General features: G+C 38.2%; 1 protein-coding gene across 4 annotated transcripts in view; it reads left to right on the top strand.

Moving 5' to 3' along the window:
- The window catches only part of BMPR1B (bone morphogenetic protein receptor type 1B), a 272,876-nt gene that overhangs the window by 92,286 nt on the left and 159,910 nt on the right, over positions 1-20,680 (top strand). The window contains exon 1 of one of the 4 annotated variants that reach the window (XM_042467529.1): positions 5,876-5,891. The exons of the other annotated variants lie outside the window; for them this stretch is intronic. The gene's annotated coding sequence lies outside the window, so the exon portion shown is untranslated. Of the gene's footprint in view, positions 1-5,875; positions 5,892-20,680 lie in introns of those variants that run through there. 4 annotated transcript variants of the gene reach the window in all.

Here is a 20,680-nt window from a genome sequence, read left to right as displayed (position 1 = left end):
TGTGCTTGTGATACCACAATGGTGGCGCAAAAAGAATCCATTTTTTACGGGTTCTTTTTCCACTGGCAGGAAGCCACATGGTTTGGCAGCTGTGGCTTCCCTCTGGCGGAAAAAAGGCCGCTGCCAGCACGGACCGAAAAGAAGGTATGTACTGGGTCAATATTATCTGTTTGGCAAGTACTGTAATGGTAAACTTGGGGGCAGAACAGATGGGCAGGAAAAAGTTGCTTGAAGATAACTTTTCTGAAGCTGCATTAAACCCCAGCATCTGCACCAACTGCTCCCAAGGTTGCTGGAGTGCACATGTCATGACCACACAGTACAGCTTCAAGTCATGCTGCTGGGTACTTTAAAAAAAAAAAAACTGTTCCTCCCACCTGACAAACCACTGGTGACTCCCATCCAGTTGCATGGCATCGGACCAGAAGTATGCCCATGCAGATGCCAACAAGGTACAATCATGTCCCCCTTCACCTGCCTTCACCCCATGCTCCCTCTTTGACTGTTTATTTTGGGTATGTTGTACTCATGATGTGCTATTCAGTGCCAATCTATTATTTGAGCAAGTGTATGTGTGAGTCATCCTGTCACTATGGGACGAGGGTCTCCTGCTGCTCAGATCATGGGACACCCATGGGGCCATTATATGGCAGCCATTGTTTGTTTCCATCATCCTGTGTATTGGAAACCCAGCATCTCTCTGAAAATTATTTAGGCAGCTATCTATATATAGCCGTTTTTAAGTAAATGAAATAGAGCTAAATAAAATAACATAAATCATATTACTTAGTTTCCACCAGAGAAGATCCATTGAATCAGTGGGATTTACCTATGTGTTTACTCATCATTCAGTAGGTGATTCAATGAGTATTCTCTGGATTGGACTAACCAATGAGGGTTATATGATTTACCTTCATATGATATTGTGGTGAATGTCATCATGTATATATTTTAACATGTGAGCCATTAGATGTACTTTTCTTGTGACCAAAATTTTAGTTGAATGAGGCTGTGTTCACATCGAACTTTATCGCACGGGCCCTAGAATGGGCCTGTCACATTCCAAAAAGGGGACGTGATGAGATCTTAATGCACAGGGGAGTGCCGCCACTGCTACTGGACCTTCCCATCGCGTTCTACATCTGTTCCAGAGGGTGTGATTTTTGAGAATGCTTTTGGATGGATGTAGAATGCAATGGGAACGTCCGGTGGCAGCGATGGTGTTCCCCTGTGCGGTAAGATCCATTCTTAGCCCCATCCCATTCTCATCACACACCCCTTTTGGAATGCGATGGGCCTGTTCTAGGGCCCATGTGATAAAGTTCATCCTGTCTTACACTGACTTTATCATAGGGCCTGAATAGACAGGCCAAAATAAAGCTGCTTTGAGTCAATTTGGAAGTGTGCTGTTTAAATGACACATGCATCCTAAGAGACCGGAAGCCATACCAAAGCCATGCTCCAGTCCTAAGGACCAGAGCACAGCTTTGGTGCAACTTCTGGCCTCTTAAGATGCAAGTCTCATTTAAACAGCATACCTCCAAAGTAACCCAAAGCAGCTTTATTTTGGCCTGTGTGTTCGGGCCTATAGTTTTAAAATGTTGTAGACCAAAACTTGGTTGAAAATAATGTAAGCACATTGCAGTGCAATGCACTCCTAATAATTTTACAGACTCATTGTAGTCTTGTACCTTTCTGTCTTTGTAGAATTAAGAGGAATGACTTTCAATTAGAGGTCTTGATCCTATATTGTTGAATATAGTCTAAAAGTTCCGCAGGTGAAACTATTGCTCCCTCCTCCCCCATTATACCCTCCAGAATTAGCTTCTGCTAGTGTCTGCAACACCTGTTCAATGGTCATTTAGTGCCTGGAGCAAGTAGGTCAGAAGAGCATCTGGCTATGTAACTCTATCCAGAATCAGAACAATTCCATCATATGCTGGGACCCGCTGAGATTCTCTGAAGGTCTCAGTGGATCATATATTTGTTCTGTGGCTGGCTAAAGGAACACTGCCAAATGTTCTTCCTTCTCTCCACTGATTCTTCCTGTTTTCCACCACTCATTAAATGGCTATGGCGTGGGAGTTGCACTTGATAACAGATGAGATCTGAGGGATTTGGGTCAATGCACAAGGTTTCTAGAAAATTCTGGTTTCTGCAATGACCAGAAAGAGACATGATGGTATAGATTGGACTTATATCATTGTAAAGGGATCTTGGAACAACTTTGAAACTAACTGTTAGTCTCAAAGGTGCTACAAAATCTATTAGCACACTGATCAAGACTAACACAACTATGTCTTTGAATTATGTCACTGTAAGTCACTAGCAGGATGACACCCTCCATACATTACTAGTTAAGTATCTATTTTCCAAATATCTGCAGATAAGTTGCTCATAAGAAAATGGACATGATGTAAGCTTGAACACTGATCCACAGGCTTATCTGTGTTCAAAGTACCTGTAAAAAAATCACATGTGGCATTCTTTTCTCCAGCATAGATTAAATCCTTTGTTTCAGTGAGCATATGGCAGTAACACATGGTTCCCTTCAGCACGTAGACTCTGGCTACAAGTTACTCATTTACCATAATTAATTCAGAGTTGTTTCAGTGGGCTAAAATCCAAACAAATGCATACAATTTCATATGAAGACTTTACATTTCTTTCTCTCTGATGTCTAACCCCTAGAAAAGGCTGATGAGTCAAATTTTCTAGAATGACATCCAGTGAACTCCTTGAAATGGTTTTAACTTTGTCATCTCAGTATAAACTGTGAAATAAGAAAGGATGAGCAAGTAATGCCAGTAGAACTATCCAAGGCTCTGGCAGGGTTAAGTGCAGAGGTAAAAGGCTTTCTTAACTCTGGAAATTCTAGTACAGAAATCAAGTGAAATCATTAACTATTTCTATAGGAGGCCTTTTTAAAATATCAGCTGCAGTTCACATGCAATGAATATGATGTCCATGGATGCCAGAAATGTGCTCTTCAGTTAGAATTGTAACTGTACCAAAGCTAATGCATGGAAATTGAAATTTATAAAGTACGTGCTTACTTTGATGTACAAAAGACATATTCTGTATTTTTGAAAGCATAATCTAGTTATACTACAACAAAGTTAACGAACAGTTTAGTTTAGCTTGTACAGTGCGCAGCCTTGCCTTACGCGGGGATCCATTCCGCCTCCCCCTAGTGTAAGGCAAATACCGTGTAAACTCGTGTTTGCAGTGGCATGGCATGTGTGTGCCATGGGTATGCCCACCATTCCAGCATGGCTTCCACGTAAAGTGGAAGCAGCGTATGGCGCGCCTGCGTATGGAGTGGACGCGCTGTATATTGTCCAAGTCTGAATGCTAGTTCCATTTAAAGTTGGTTCATTCAGTCAGTGGATTGAATCAGTGGGTTTACTGTACCTGCAATAAACATATAAAATATGGTTTTTATCTTTACATGTTTTGTGTTAATAGGCATTTGAACAAAATCTTTAGGTTTTGCTGTGAAGTCAAAGTTCATTCCCAACATTCAGCAGCCTGTAATCATTTCTTTCTGAAATGATAACATTGCTTATGGGAAGCAGACAGTGGGGGAGTACAGACTGCTAAGAAATGGTGGTCTGCAGGCACCTTTTTTTACTCTGGAGGGACAGCGCAGCTCCCAAACCACACACTGTCACTCCGGAGTAAAAAGAACCTGGAAAACCCGGGTTCTTTTTGCACCACCATTGTTACATCATGAGTGTGTCAATGGCACGCTCGTGACATAACGGACACACCACAACGTGTGGACGCTATGCGTCCGTTACGTCAAAATGGTGGTGCCCATATACACGGGATGCTGCCATTATTGTGCCACCGGCATGTACTAGGGCTAGGAACCATGCGGTTGGTGTACGGTCCCTAACCCTAAAATCGGCACCAGCACAGCACATTTGAACTTTGTTCTGGGCCTACATCTGCACTGCAAAAATATTATGTACCTATGTCAATATTAAGGGACCTCAGAGGAATGGGCATACTGGGTGGTCAAGGAGGGAAGTTGCTATCTTGATCCCCATCTATAGCCATGAGTCTAGTATGGAAGTAGCCTAAATGGAGAGTTTATTGCTGCTTGTTTTTAAAAATAAATACCTCATGTATGCTAATCAACTTTTGGAAGACTTTATGAAATCCATACAGTGTCTTCTGTTTACTAGCTCTTAAAATATTCTTACACCAGTTTGCCCTAAATTTAGAACAGGAAATAACTGTGGTGCCCTTGTTACATGTCTTGGCAGATATTTATTTCTTGGAACACTAAGATTTATTGTCATTTGGTATGTGACAAATATTTTAATGAGGTTATTACCATTTTAAGATTGCTACACAAGTCAGTCTCCCAAACTCACAGCTATGAAACTGATCTTCATTTCTATTAAAGTTTGGTAATGAGCATGAAATAGCAGTTTGTCAATTTAGAGATAATTATTGAAAATATTCTGGTGGATACATACAGGGTATTTGGGAAAAGATAAATAAAAATGATGAATGGAACTGGTTGCAGGAAACATAAAACTCGCCTATTATAACTGCTCAACTGGCTACTGGTCTTTATCCGGACACAATTTAAAGTGCTGGTAATGACCTATGAAATATGGCTCAGGTCCAGGTTATCTGAAAGTCTGTATTACCTACTCTGTGTGAGTTTGCCCAAGTTTGAAGATATGCATGCAGGAGATACGTTTCTCTTAGTCCCACCACCTTCATAGGTACATTTAATGGGAATAAAGAACAGGGTCTGCCTGGTTGCCATTCCTAGACTATGCAATACTTTTCCTTCCTGGTGCCTTCCACTGTCTGGCAAAGTCCTTTTTATTTAGACCGTCAGTAATTAGCTGGGTGTAAATGGAAGTGCTGGATTTTTAATGTTTTTTTCCCCTTAATACAGTATGTTTGAACTGTTTTAAAGATTTTTTAAAAATTTAATATTTATGCATTTTACTAAGGTCTTTTAATGTGTTGAGGGTTGTCTTGCATTTCAAACGTGGAATGAAGGTGGGATATCAATCAATCCATCAAAATAAGAAATACCTTTTTTATGGAAACCATATAGCATTAATTTTGTTGTTGTGTGCTTTCAAGTTATTTCCTACTTAAATGACCTTACGACAACTTTATCACTGGGTTTTATTGGCAAGATTTGTCTTTCACTTCCACTGAGGTTGAAGGAGTGTGACTTGCCCAAGATCACCCAGTGGGTTTCCATGGCTGAGTGGGAAATCGAACACTGGTTTCCCAGAGTCCTAGTCCAACACTCAAACCACTATACCAAGTTGGCTCTCTGCATGCAAAGACGTAGCTGTGTTAGTCTGTTTCACCATTAAAAGATATAGAGGAATCCTGTAGCACCATTAACTAGTCTTTACAACCATTTTTGAGTCTGAACTTGTCACCCCATCATCATACCCCATATTTTATATTTCCTTTGCAATTCACAATCCCCCCTCCCTTTCTATAATTCTATGATTATGTGCATATGTATCTCCACATAGATACTTTATACTTCATCCATAAAAAATGTATGTTAGAAATTCCTTTTTCTCAGTCTCAAAGCTGATACCAGATTCCTTTATTTCATTTTATAGATAATATGACAAGTCTCCTGCCCGTTTTCACTACCCTCCTTTTGACCAAAGCTCTGTTCTGTTCTGGTCATTCTAGGAGAATATATCTTGTGCTGCTGGAAGAGAAGGTTAAGATGATGTCAGAGAACATATCTCACTTAGCTCCTCAGCTGGTGAATCTGAAGGACAAGATTGTAACTTTAGGCTGCTAACAAATTCAGACTTTACACAATTGCAGAACATAGTGCAGGCGGCATGATTACTTGTTTAAGCTGTAGACCTCATTAGACGGTAAGAATCTGATGTTCTCAGTCTATATATTAAAGCTTTTAGTTCAATGTTTTGATTTCATTGATTAGTATTTTGAGTTGTAAAAATAAGCTGTGGTTTACAGGTTGTGAATAATAAGTCAATTTATAAAGTTGTAACATGATCCATTTATGAATATGAGCAAGGCAGTCAAAAAGTCATAATTCTCATTGTAACTTTGACATTGGTTTCCAAAAAAGATATACTAAAACTAAAAAAGTACTCACAAGGTGTGTGTGTGCATGTGGGTCCTTTCCTTTCCTTTTTCTTTTTTGGATCGAATTTGAGCCTTTTTGAGCCGTAGATTTAGTGCTGAGTTGATATCTTTCTGTTCTGCTGCAGGTTCTATTGTGGGGCATGATTGGATTTCAATAGCATGAGGATATTATTTGGTCTCTTGTGATCAGTACTGCTAAAATATGTGTTGCTTCAAGGAATCAATAACTCTTTGTGTAAAACAAGGCTGCATCTGGCTTGAAAAGGTCCCCCAATCTCTCAGTTTTCTTTTGGATTTTTATTATATTTTTTAAAATTACGTTTGAAAACATAAACCATGCAACACTCAAATACATATGAATATAACTTTATCCTAACTAACAAAAATCTTAGACTTAACAAAAGTGAACTAAACCAAGCTACTTGACTCCCTGTCTCTCCAACACCCTCTGCTCATAAAATTATATCTAATGATAATAATAATAATAATAATAAAAAATGAAATTTATTTATACCCCACCTCTCCAATGAGACTGAGGCAGCTTACAACATTAAAATATAAATACAATACAATAAAATATCCCATAAACCCAACCACCCATCCACCATAAACCCAAAATTAACAACAATAACTATAATAAATAATACTATTTTAATTGTTAAAACAAGCAAACAAGGTAGTCATTGGGAGGCGACTGAGTCGATAATCTGGGAAGGCCTGTTGGAAGAGATCCGTCTTACCCGCTTTTTAAAGGCAGGCCATTCCATAAACTGCGAGTGGCAGATGAGAAGGCCCTTTGGGTAGCCACAGCCAACCTATTGTTTGCTAGTTGCTGTAAATTTTTCCCAGAGGACCTGAGTGTGCAGGGTGGATTGTCTGGAATAATCAACATATGAATAATATAAACTAAAATTAATACAATTAAATCTGGAAAAAAAACTTTTTCAAAACTGGAAGTAATTTTTCATTTCACTTCCTTGTTCTGTAAAAGGCCTTTCCTGTTTCTAAAAAGCCCCTAAGGGAAAAACATGAAGAAATTACCCAATACTGGTTAGAAAATGCAAGGGGAAATTTTCAGTATTTTTAAAATGCAGAATCATTTTGCAATGGTAATGGGGGGCATGGGGGGCCCTCCAAGGTCAGGTGCACCATGTTTGCAGCCCCCACAGTGTTCAGTTTCTCACCTCTGTTGTAACAACAACAGCAAAAATACTCCTCGCCTCCATTTCACAAGAATTACTGAAGCACTTACATTTCTCAACAAAAGATATTGGCACATACAGCTCAACACATACTTTCTTGATTTGATTTCAAGGTTTGAATGTTTAGCTGCCACAGGTGGCAAAAATTAGATACTCTGCATTTAGTAAACTTAAAGCTGAGTGCAGTAATCCAGCACAAACATATTTTGAGGCTATTTAGTTGCAGTTGAACAACAGAATTGTGTTTTCTTGCTCAGTTTTAAACCTTGATTTGTCACTAAACATACACCTAAATGGAATAAATTAGCTGCTAATCCAACACAGTATCATGAATTGTAAAACCATTGGTTGGGTGATTATCTTAGTTTTTTTCAGACATATGCTCAGGATCAATGTATCATTTAACCTAAATTTTCAAATGGTGTTCTGCTATAACTATGGAGTATGTTTACAATGTTGAACAATGGATCAGAACAGAATTTTAGACATTATCCTTTTAAGTACTCTAATAATATTTGGTATGAGCTAACAGGGTGCAATAGATAAAGACATCAAACAACAATGTTGGCCGCTGAACCATTGTGACTCATTTTGGGTTAATGCCTTGCTAAAAAGAGATAGGGAAGAATTTCCTTGGTTTTCGTTTTAATATGAATGTACTTAATTTATAATTACTGAACATATATGCAAGGCAGAATACACTTTTGCTGAAACTGGAGAAAATAGACTAAAGACCGGAGTGAGAAACCAAGAGAAACAGAAATGGTTATAATGATATATCCCTATTGTCATCCTTATCTCAGTTTTTTTCTTTAAAAAAATGGGGAGAATTGAGAGAGGAGTTCTGAAGAAGACTGCATCCGAAGAACTGCTGATGCAAGTCGTTACTAATGGTTACAATGTAGAACTAAGGCATGACAACAAAACTACAGTTAGCATAAAATGTTTTGGAAATTAGCTGCTTTATTATTCTGGTTTTAACCTATGGAGTGTAAATTAGGTATGGACAGACATGATGCTAACTTAGGGTTCAGCAATATATTGGAATTGATCCACATAAACTCTAACATCACTGTTGTGCTTTCAGAGACTGAGAGCAGAAAACATTGTGTAACTACCATTTTCTTTGCTTTTGCTTCCTTAGCATAATTGCTACACTGAATGAAATATATTTAAGGTTTTTTTAAAAAATGTATCTTTAAAAATCTAATGGGTAATTGTTGAAAGTGAATTATATGTAATGCTCCATATATATAATAATGTAGAACCATAATGTTAAATTATAAACACTCTATTTCCTCCCTTCTTCCCTTTCCTCTCTAAAAGCATCTGAGGAAGTTGGTTGAAGTCTGTGAAAGCTCATGCTGCCAACTTCTTTCTTTCAGTTAGTCTCAAAGATGCTATAAGATCTCTCTACATACCCTTCTTTCTCTAGTGTGTACATATGTGTATCTTGCAAAACAGCATATGCTGTGTCTGAGAGTGAGGATTTACCAGTGTTTATGAAACTATGTAGACTGCTAGATGGGACATAATATAGAAAGTAACTGAAGAGTCTTCAGTTTGCTATAAACCAGGTTTTATTCAGGCTAAACCATTCTTTGAAGTATTTTAGTGGCTGTTTAGTCTTTACTGTAGCTGTGGTGCCTTATGCCAGTTATTTTAGAAGACTGTTTCATTGCTAAACTGAGATATAGTTATAGTTCAAAGAATTTATAGAAATATTTTATTGTATGTCTGTTTTACTATTTAGTGCTGGAAATGTTTTGAAAATGTATGGGACTCTTTGAGAATCTATTTCATTCTTCCATCCCCTTTGAATAATAAAGAATAATAATTCTTGGATTTAACAAATAGAATTCAGGGTCCCTTTGGCTAACACAGCATTTTTTAAGGTCCAAGGTAGTGATATATAAAATCTGTCCTACTATTTCCATGGATTTTCCCACCTTGCAGAATAATAAATGTTGCATGGCCAGGATATTGATCTGAAAATATATGCAGTATACAACATTCTGCTCTGCTGATATTGTAGCATAAGAGCAGCTTGGGTCTTGATCAAAATGCTGCCTGAGTTGCTATTGCTTATTTTTTTTCTTAGTCAAAGTGCTGACAAACTCAGTTTTATGTATGGTGCTTCTCAAAAACTGGACAATGGTATACTATTCACATAATTCTATTAACTGATATTATTCATGGCTACTATGATCCTTAACAAATGTAATTCTGTAATTTTTGCTGTAGTCAAGCTGCATCGATTTTTGGGACAATGATTAGGAGAGATAGACCTGCGCCATTGTGGTTTCCCCCTCATAGATGGTTTTTTGTTGTTGTTGTTGTTAACTGAATTTTTAGATGTCCAACTAAAAGCATGGCTATACCCCAACCTTTCTGTTTTGTTAAACAGTTTGCCTGATAAAGTGTAATAGAGAACGACAATGCCTGCACTGTATTTTCTGATCTATGCAATAGGCAGCGTGAATCACTTTGTTTCAAGGGTCTCTGAAGCCATAACTGACATCCAGTTCAATATTTTGTTGCCTGGGTTCCGTATATAAGAGTTGTAAACATCAGATGATGGTAACAAGGGTTTCTGACTAATAAAACAACAAAAGGATTCACCACCCCTAAATCCTACTACTCTAATAATGAAACTTTGAAATAACCAAGAATGAATGTATGTGCTGAATAAAAATAGCTCTATTTGGTTTTTAGTAGTCAGGACATATTCTTCGGTGTCTTGGATCTTATAAAAACAGTACCAACAGTCAATGAAGAGCAGCATGTATGCTCCCGCATCAATGCACATGTGAATAAATATCACCATTGGCTAATATTGGCAGAGCAATCCGTGGGAGCTCCAGTCTATGGATGGCTAGCCTGCCCATATGACAGGCTCACTGCACATCTTATAAGTATGTAATGTACCCAATTCTGCTATTTAAAACCAGATTTCAGGAACAAGTAGGTCTTCTCTACTGGGATGTTAGCCTTCAGTTTTAGCCTTTGTATTGTGATACTTCGCACACATTTCTCTGTGCTTTCAGCCTCAGCTCTGTTCTATTTGACACAATCGTTGTCTTTGTCCCCCAAAACTGATGTAAGGAATGAATTTTATCAACTCATCCCAGCTGCCAGCTTTTGCTATATGGATGCAGCTGTATCAGCCCAGGTTCTGACATAGGACATCCATTCTGCTCCTTGGAAAAGAGGATTTGGCTTCTAATTCCTTACATTGTGCTCAGGGGAATTAATTAATTTTTCCACAGCTGGATCAAGCTTGCTGCCTTGCAAAATCCCAGCCTTGGAGAACTGAACCATAAGTATTGCTTCAAAATGGACAGTGCAGTCGCCTCCTCCCTCCCTGAGCTGGGATGGACTTTCAGTCTTACTCACCAGGCCTCAATGGGCAAAGTGTTCTTTTTTGATAGTTTCAAACATCTATAGAAAAGTAAAGAGAAATATTATTTCTAAAATATATGCAAAGATCCATGCACATTTATATCATGTTATATGACTTTGTGCAGTAAAGTCAGCTTTCTGTAAGAAATATTACTAACTGCAGACTGACAATCCAAATGTGGTTGAATTCATAATATGTGATTTTTGTGGCAATGAAAAATTCAGAGAATCAGAAATTAAGTCTGGGACACAGTTGTGAAACCTGATTTTGGTGCTTGTTTGGTGAATTATTCTGAAATGATAAAAAACCTATTATAAGCAACAGGAAAAGGACATTTTCAAAAATTAGGAAGTTGTTTTGTTCTTCTAAGCACATTTTAAAAAAACCTTTCCTAATGTTTTGACAAACTTTTTTTTTGCAGTGGAACAAACCACCATAAGATAAGTCATTAGTTATCAAAGCATCCAAATGTTTACCTTAGGTTTCATAGAGAGAGCTAAAGGGTATTGCTGCCCAGCTATTTATTTGGTAATTATCTAATCTTGTTACTTTGCAGATTAATTACTATCCAGTAGTGAGTAGAGCTCCATCAAATAAAACTTAAAAAGTATGCAAATTGCTTGATTTCAATAGCATTCTGAAAAGAGGTCTGTTATTTGCTGCCTGGCATTGCAACACGCACGGTGCAATATGTGAACATGTATTGTTTTCAAGGGATTGAATGGCTTGCCTGTCTGATACATTTTAATCGATTCCAGACCTTTTCCATGACATCATCACTATAACAGACTTTTCTTACAAATGTGAACAGCTGCTGTGTACTTTTGGGGTGTTTTATGTTACAGAGCATAGCAGCTTTTCTGCTGCACATAAATGACATTGAGATAGCTTTTGAGCCAGCAAAATGATCATGGCTGAATGATGGATAAGAATCTCTTAAGAAGTCCCAAACTTTTTAAGAGTCTTGTTATCTGAAGCATTCCTGAATGCTTTTGGGGAAAACATGTTACATTGCAGATTTGGCACATTGATCAATCATTAGTTATGTTCAACCCAGAACACCTGGCTAAAGTCAACCATATCGCTAAGGTATAATCTTGGATGATAAAATGTCATTGTCGGTGACTTTTTGGAACAGACAATATCAAAAATATCGATTTCAATGATGCTGCATAGCCATTTATTTAATTTATTATATCAACTTTTTCAGTATTTTTATTTCTTTGATACATGCCTCCTTCTTTAAATTACTGCTTTTAACACAAGTTGCAGGTATTTCTCCTCCTCCTACAACCTCCTCCCTTGTCAGTCACACACACACACACACACCATTTGGAAAGCAAGACTAAAGAGTAGTGTATTTTGGTCTGTCCATCAGTTCTTACTTACAGTTGTAACCAGATTTATAAATTTATGTGCATAATGTCATCTGACTAAATTTTCTTCCCTCTGTTTTCTATTTTTCCCTTTCAGATTGCAATGCCCTTGATGACACAGACCTCTCTATCTAGTTATGTGTGAATGGATCAATAGAAACAAGCTTGCTTTCTGCTTGCCATCTTTGGAGAGGGCTGGAGGAATGTACTAAGGGGCTGAACAGATGGTCAGAATATCATGGGCTCAGCCCATGCTATTCTTGTCAGGGATGATGGGAGTTGTAGCTCTTCACCTCTGGCTTGAACTCACCACCTGGTTGTGCACCGCACTGACCAGTTTTGGCCAGTGGTTATAGCTTAGCAGAGTTACAGAGAATAGGCTGAAGACCCTGACAGACTCTCCAAGCCTTCTCACTCTTGCTTCCACAGAGGTCTTCACCCTTCTTCAGGATCCAGCTGGTTCTTGTAGCTTCAGACAACTCAGTAGTCTTATATAAAAGATCTACTTTATTCTACTATATACAGCTCCAACACAACTCCAGTACAACAATACTCTACTCCTCACTCTACTACCCACAAAATACATTGGGATGCATAGTCATTATTATAGTCAATGCATGGTACCACCCACTGTTGTCTGTTTCCACCCAGTAGGCGTGTACATCATTCTCATTGGCTCATCCTACAATTAGTGATTTCATCATCTCAGCCTTGACCACTTAACAATTGTCAGGTGTGTCCAATTATCCACTTTACATTTCTTGTCCTTGGCATTCAAGACTTGTTAATTGTATTACCATTTACACCTGTGTGGTTCTCAATTGGCTTCTGCTGAGTCACCCTGACTCTCACATACATGTTTTATTTCATTTACTGTATATCCCATGTTGCTTTTTCCTTGACAATTCTTGCACTGGTTCTCAATGGGGAAGGGGATGGAGAAGGGGAGTCCTTACTTTACCACACCATTGTGAGAACAGGGAGCCATATGAACAGCCAAGGTTTGCCATGAAGTTTCCAGCACGCATGCACGCGCACACACACACACACATATGGAAAATGGTTAACAAATTGCAAATGCTCTTTGAATAGGATGGTAAAAGGTATCTGAAGGGGTCTGCTATAACGAAAAAGAACAAAAGTAATAGTGTTTCTAGGCAGAAATCCTAAATATCTTGGAGTCAAACATGGAAAATGTTTATAGTGTTGTATAGTTTTATTACTACCAACCAAAGGAGGAAAAAAGGTTTATTGATTACTTTCTTGGAGGTAGGTGTTTGCACAGATTCAATAGCCAGTTATGGAAAAAAGAATTTCTAGGGGCACATGTTCAGTAATGAATTAGGTTAAAAAAGAAATCAGTTTCTGGATGCATGTTTAATAACAAGTTATGATTAGAAAAAAAGAAACCAGTCTTGTCTTATTTAGTGGTAAAGGGGTAGTGCAGACAATATGACCATGGCATGTATGTGGCTTTGCTCTGTGTCTTGTATTTTTCAGTGGATGAGGATATATATATTTTGAGCACAAATCCTGTTTAATCGGACTTCAAATCACACATAATTTTTTGTCAGTATATTCTATATTTAACCAAAGCCAATTGTCTACAGCAGTGATGTCCAAACTCTGCCCCTCCAGTTGTTTTGGACTTCAGCTCCCAGAAGCCTCAGCCACCTTCACCAATGGTTTGGAATTCTGGGAGCTGAAGTCCAAAACAACTGGAGGGCCAGAGTTTGGACATCACTGATCTACAGGCTAGATAGGCAAGGCAAATTTTGCAGATGCACAACCAGTTATTTTAAATATGTAATAATGTAAAATTTGCTGCCATTAATCTCTCAACATTTTGGTTTCATGCCCTTCAAAAGCAGTGATGGATGGTAATGGGTAATCCTGGAACTATATCCACTCATTTTTTTTTTTTTAAAAAAAGAGAAGTAACTAGGGTTGTGCAAGGCAGAGAGGAGCAGGCTTTTCAATGGTTGAAATGGCCTTGAAATTGGGAACTGTGTCCTCCCAGATGCCTCTGGGGCATGCTTCGCCATTTGGAACTTTTCGGTGATGAGAGTTTTGAAAGTGTGTGTGGGATATATTTTGCAAGACTAGATAGTAGTGTTTTTTGGTCTATCCATCAGTTCTTACTTACAGTTGTAACCAGATTTATAAATTTATACTGAAAGCATTTGCAGGCTACATGCAGCCCATGGGCTACATAATTCCCACACCAATCAAAAACATGCTTCCTCTAATGCTTCCTTGTCTCTTCTGCTGCTGAACAGCTGTCTCTTTTCTTTGTTTCCCTTCCATTTAAAAATGCATTGGCACTTTCATCTCCTTGGTGAGCTTTACTTGGTGGAGTGTAGATTTTTGAGGGATGGGTCATGAAGACCTAACCCGCTTTTGATTTCGCTGACAAAAGTTGTACTAAATATAGTACATATTTAGTTGTACATATTTAGACACATATTTTGGTATTTAACATGTTTATGGGTCTTCCGTGACATAATTACCAATTTAGGAGACATTTGGAAATATTTGCAGGTGTCAGGTGCGTTAGTGAAAGTTAGTGTACTTATCATGAGTATAATTTCAAATATCCTAAGACTTTGCAGTCCTATAATTTAAGGGTTTGCCTTGTTCTCATACCATAGTTTAAACAAACCACAGTTCCATGAATTCAGATGCCATGTGGTTGGCATAAACTAAGCAATGGATGCTTCTGACCACGCCTGCCTGAAGTGTGAAAAGGAGGGGAGTATGAAGTTTATGAGCCCAGAACTGACCACAGTTATTTAACATTGTGAGAAACCATTATATCTGAATCAGACCGGTTGACTGGTTCCTTAGGGTAGAAATCCCACTAAATAGCAGTGAGCAATAATGACTCTAAAACAGGAAAAGTGCTAGAACTGTGACAGTAATGCTAAGCCTTCTTGATATCCTTGCTTGTGCTTGTTTCCAGTGTGTGTAAAGCACTGCACTCAGGAAAACAGTGAGATTCTACTGCACCTGTGACCCAAGCTGTGATCTGGGTCTAGGTCTCTTGAGGATAAAAATTATTACTTCAATTTCCCTTTGACAATTTATCTTCCTTTTCCTATAGTGTATTTTTAATTAAAATGTCTGTAAATGGATAGTTCATCAGGGACTGCTGCATGAAGTAGTCTGAAAAACACTGTTGAAGCAGTTTTAAAAAGAAAAGAATACATGTGTTGAACGTGTTTTGCATTTTCAGAACATATGAAGTTTATGAAGTCCACAGGTGCATGTATGGATGCAATACACTTGTTAGGGCATGCACAGTGGAACATTGCATCCATTAATTAGTGAGGTACAGGAAAGACAAAGACAAAGAGGGCATAATCCCATGTGATTACCTACCAAAGCTATTTCTGCTAGAAAATCCTGATTGGATTAGGCTCAGGGAAACAAGGAGTGTGGAGTCCTGCTATCATAAATTCGCTAGGCACTTTGCAGAGAAGTAGTTCATATGCTGGAAAAATTCCAGTTAGACTCTTAACTGCAATATACTCTGTATGAGACAGCTTTGAAGATGACACCAAGGTTGCATTCAGAACAAAAGGTAGCTGTCGATTAGGGATGTGCTTCTTCCTTAAGTTTCTCCTCAAAGGTAGCAATGAGAAATTTCAGCAGTTTTCTTCCTGCAGTAAAGTCTTCCACAGATTTAAGCATTATTTGTACTTTGAGACTTATTCTGATCATATTTTGCAGAAAACAGATCCTATACAAGGATACAGATTATGTTTTCTGTGCAAAAAATGCTGTTTTCTATGCAAATTTCTCTGCAAATTTTATGTAGAATAAATCCCTAATTATAGCATTTTCTGTTCAGAGAACAGCATTTTCTGCACAGGAGTCAATATTTCTGCATTGAAATATTGTTTTCCACACAGAAAAAATGTTGTTTGTTACACAGAATACATTGTTTTATGTGCAAAACAACCATGTGTGAACTTTGCATAGATAGAGTAAATCCTGAACTGTAAAGACTCCCATCAGACCAAGATTCTTCTTGTCATGATTTCTCAACAGTCTAAAAACATGTTTTAAAGACATTTTTCAAGTATTTTAAAATACTATTTTCATCCCTCTATTTGATACATACACTCTGCCCTTGTCTTATGTGGGGAATCTGTTCCGGACCCCTTCCCCCGGATTCTTTTTAGCAGTTTATTTTGTATAACATTATTCTTCTGTAGTTATATACAGCATATTATAAATAATATGCAGATCACTGTTACTCTCAGTTTACTCATTTTTATCATGACTTATGATACCCCAGTATGACTTGAGAAATGGAAAAGGTATTAACAATGAGGGCAAAGTAAATCACCCTTTTGCTGTGCCATGACACCTATTTAATAGAGATCAGCTTTTGTTTTATTCATGTTGTATTGTTTTAACAGAAGTGCAGTCTTCTGGGTTTGTTCTTTCCAGTAAATAATTATGGAAATAGGACTTTGAGTTCAGTTTTGCATCTGTTTTTTTTAACATTTCAAGCACCAAACAGCTTTTAACGTTTTTCATGCCAAGTTCAGACTGTCTCAAATCATAGCAAGCTTTTGCCAAGGAGTCATAATAATGGGCAATAGTCATATTATTTTGTCCTTAGAGATTATTTTTTCAAGCTAACAATTGATCTGGAATTTCCTAAACCAGTTCCCACTCCTGGAAAGATGTTAGACAGATGGGTAAATGGATTTAAGCATGTTTTTTTTTTAAAAAAGAACAAATATTGAATACTTCACAGTGTTTGATCTTAACACTTAACACTGAGGAGTTGGGATTTCTTCCAAATGTTGGAAAACCTCCTCCTTTCTTCAACAGCCTATTTACAAGTATAAGTGTTCGATTAATCCCAAACTGTACTTTATTGTCAAATAGGCTGGTACAGTTGTTTGTTTATCTCTAATGGGAAGTCCCTGGAGATGCATCCTTTTTGCAATTTCGAAAGTGTATCTTTTTAGCACCTCTCCCATCACTTTCCTCTCAAAACTGTGTGTGTGTGCGCGCGCATGCATAGACATAGATATAGTATGTGTGTTTAAGGACTGGTTGATACACGTGTATGTGTGTGCGTGCACACACACATGATTTAATTACTCAAGACTTGGCAGCTTTCAGCTGTCCAATGTGTCCCAGGAGCTATGAAACTTGTATCTCTGATGTTTGCTCTGTGATGGATCTTTCCCCCTTGAAGTTGCATTTGTCAAGCAATAAATGGGCATATGTGATCTGTGTACATCTCCACCCATTAAGACAACACTATTAAAGTGAACGCAGGCATTTTTAGCATAATTGCAAATATCAAAGCTTATGCACAGATCACTGAGATGTATCTCATCCTGTAGTAACAAGTCCTCTCTCTGTATAAGTGATCTGAGCATTAAAACTTGGCAAAAACTGGATTATTCTTAATGGGTTAACATTGGGATTTGAAGTCTTAATTAGTGGCATATTTTAGTCTTGCAGATGAGACAGTCCATCTCTAGCAGCTTGTCTGCACATACAGATGCTAGCAAGGAATTTGAAGCTAACTGAAATATTTAGTCTGCTTTAAGTGATCACCACTCACTGCATATCATTGTTTCACTCCCTTCCCCCTCCCCAGCTGTGAGTGCAATTCCTTCCCAGCGAAAAGAGTCCAGCTGGGGGAGCAGAGAGCCATGCAGCTGTTGGTGGTCATCAGCCCTCCATTATAAGATGAACTACCTGTGGGAGGCTTTGAAAGGAATCATCCATCTCCCTGTTTTTGCACTCTGCTGGTGATTACCAGTTTAATCCACATAACCAATTAGATTGTTGTAGATCCCAGAAGCTGTTTGAAATATATATATATATATAAACTTGGTTCTTAAATCTGGGTCACTTCATATGCCATATGCTCTGCTGTGCCCTAGTGTTTAATTTCTGCTTCCCTATTTATTTATTTAGGTGAAAGTAATATACATCTAACATACTCTTCTGTTAGGAACCTGATTTCCCCAACTAAAATTAATGGGTAGCTGAAACACCTAAGATAATTTGGAGAGAGATTTCATTTAACCCAGTGGTTCTCAAACTTTTGCACCCCCCACCTCTTTACATCTTCATGTTCATGTTGGGTGGGGGTACTCCCACTCGACATGGCATATGAATAAAAATATTTTGTTTTTTAGTGTGCATTTTTTTAATTTACACATTTATGTGTATTCATATTTTAATCTTTTATAAGGAAATAACATCGCACAAATTAGAACATTTTTATTACCCAACTCAACACAATGTTTATACTTGATGTGAGGCCTGTGCCTTTGGAAAGAACAAAAGGAAAGGAAAAGGAAGGGTTAACTTTGCTCTTTCCAAAAATAGAAATCCCAGTAGCTGTGGGATTTTGCCTTTGGAAAGAGCAAAAGGAAAGGAAAAGGTTTTAATTGTGCTCCTTCTAAAGACAGAAATGAGGGATTTTCCCTTTGGAAGTATCAAAGGGGAAGGAAGAGGTTAACTGTGCAAAGGGTTAGACTTCCAAAAGGTGAAACACCACCAGCCCATGGATTTTGTCTTTGGAATAAGCAAAGGGAAAGGGAAAGGCTAACTTGGCTCCTTCCAACAGCTGAAATGCCACCAGCCAATGGATTTTGCCTTTGGAAAGGGGAAGGAAGGGGGGCAGACTTTGCTTTAATGCCTTCCCAAATGCATACCATGCACACACAAGCCCCAGCCTCCCTATTACATGCTAATGCTCACTTTCTTCTCTTTTTCTGTCAGTTCCTGCCACATGGCTTGAAGCTGAAGGAGATGTGGAAAAAGTGTACCAAGCACCTCCCCTCTCTAGAGTGCCTAATGTTGGTGTCATCCCCCCCCCAGGAGGCACACCCCATCATTTGATCCACAGCAACCTACCAAATAAAGTAGGGAGACAACTTCAAATTTTCTTCTAGGATTTTTAGGAGGAATAGTTATACCACTTCAGTAGCAGTGGTGATGACCCACCCCCATTTTTGTAAAAAGTGAAACATATGTGCATTCCTATGTAAATAAAAACATTTTTTAAAAAAGCTCCTAAGGTGCCACATTAATAGGTGCCCTATTAATCCTGCTCCTCCTTTGCTTCATCTTGACACAGGAAGCATCATCTTACAGTGTAAATTTTCAGTGCTGGTTTCTTCGTAATATTGTTGATGATGAAGCAAAACAAAAATTATTGGTGTAATTCCATGGTTTGTCACAAGCCCTATATTTCCCCTAGACAAAATTGTTATTTTTGATCCTGGTTTTCTTTCTTATCTATTTCTCTCCCGGTATGGGTATGTGGTATGGGTACAAATGGGCTCGTAGCTGAATCACAGTTGGTCACCTCTTTTTTTAAATTAGTGAAGTCATTTTTGAAATAAAATTATCTTTATTTCTACATAGGATTTTAAGGGAACCTACTAGATTGGTACTGTCAGCATAAGTGCTAGAGTAGGATTAAAATTAAGTTAGATTCCTTTTCTCCATATCATTATAAGCCCTTTAGCCAGGAGAACTGCTATTATTAGCAGAAATGGAAAGAAGTAGTGAAAACCAGGGTGCTGTAGTGGTTTGAGCATTGGATTACGACTCTGAAGACCAGGGTATGAATCCATGCTTGGCCATGAAAACCCACTGGGTGACCTTGGGTGAGGCACACACTCTCAGCCCTAGAAAACCCTGTGACTTAGGGTTGCCACCAGTTTGGAAATGACTTGAAGGCACACAACAACAGCAAAAACAACAACACCAAAGTATCCTCTTTTATTTCAGCACCCCCCCCCCCATTATTACTTTTCCCCTGGGCCTGTTCTGAAGGTTGCAGGGACTGGGTTTTTCCCCGCATGCTCCAATGTGTTGTGGGGTTTGGTTCAATGTATTACATTACTGCTCCCTTTCCTCTCCCTACCCCTGCTTCTTTATAGCTGGATATTTTGGCAGTGTCTTTTCTCAGTGGCTGATCCTAAGTTGTGGAACGGAAGCTTGGCTGGCCTTTTTTCCTATTGTGTGCCAGATCTTTCTTTATTCAGGTGGGCTTTTGGGATTTCACTGCTTGCTTTTCTCCATGTCATTATTGTGCCTTTGTAATGCATAGGTGCTGCACTTTTTTACTGACATGATTATAAATTGCTTTGAATTCAGTAGTGCTTTAATAATAAAATCTGTTATATCTTATTACAATATACTTATTATAATATATATAAGTGGTCTTGAAGCCTAGTTTTGGGAGAACGTGGGATGTGAACCAATGAAATAAAAATAATTTCTCATTCAGCATTCCCCAAGTGTAGGTGTGAAACTACTGTTTGTGATTTTAGGTCTACCACCCTTTTGGTGGCATTAAGTTCTGGATTTCTGGGTGTAGGTGAAAAATCCAAAATGCCTTTCTTTTTGTTAGTTAGAGTTAAGCCGAATTGAGAAGACCTTGGCAACAAGGTTTCAGAAACAATTCAAGCAGCTGGATGATTCATGTTTTTAGAAGGCTTATCCTCACTGATTGCAAGCTATCAGTACATATTGTGAAGGTGCCCTTGGACCTGTAGGGCAAGTCAACCCCCTTT

This window comes from Sceloporus undulatus, chromosome 5, assembly GCF_019175285.1.
Source record: "Sceloporus undulatus isolate JIND9_A2432 ecotype Alabama chromosome 5, SceUnd_v1.1, whole genome shotgun sequence".
In the NCBI taxonomy this organism is placed as follows: Eukaryota; Metazoa; Chordata; class Lepidosauria; order Squamata; family Phrynosomatidae; genus Sceloporus; species Sceloporus undulatus.
This window is presented reverse-complemented; position numbering and strand designations above follow the sequence as displayed.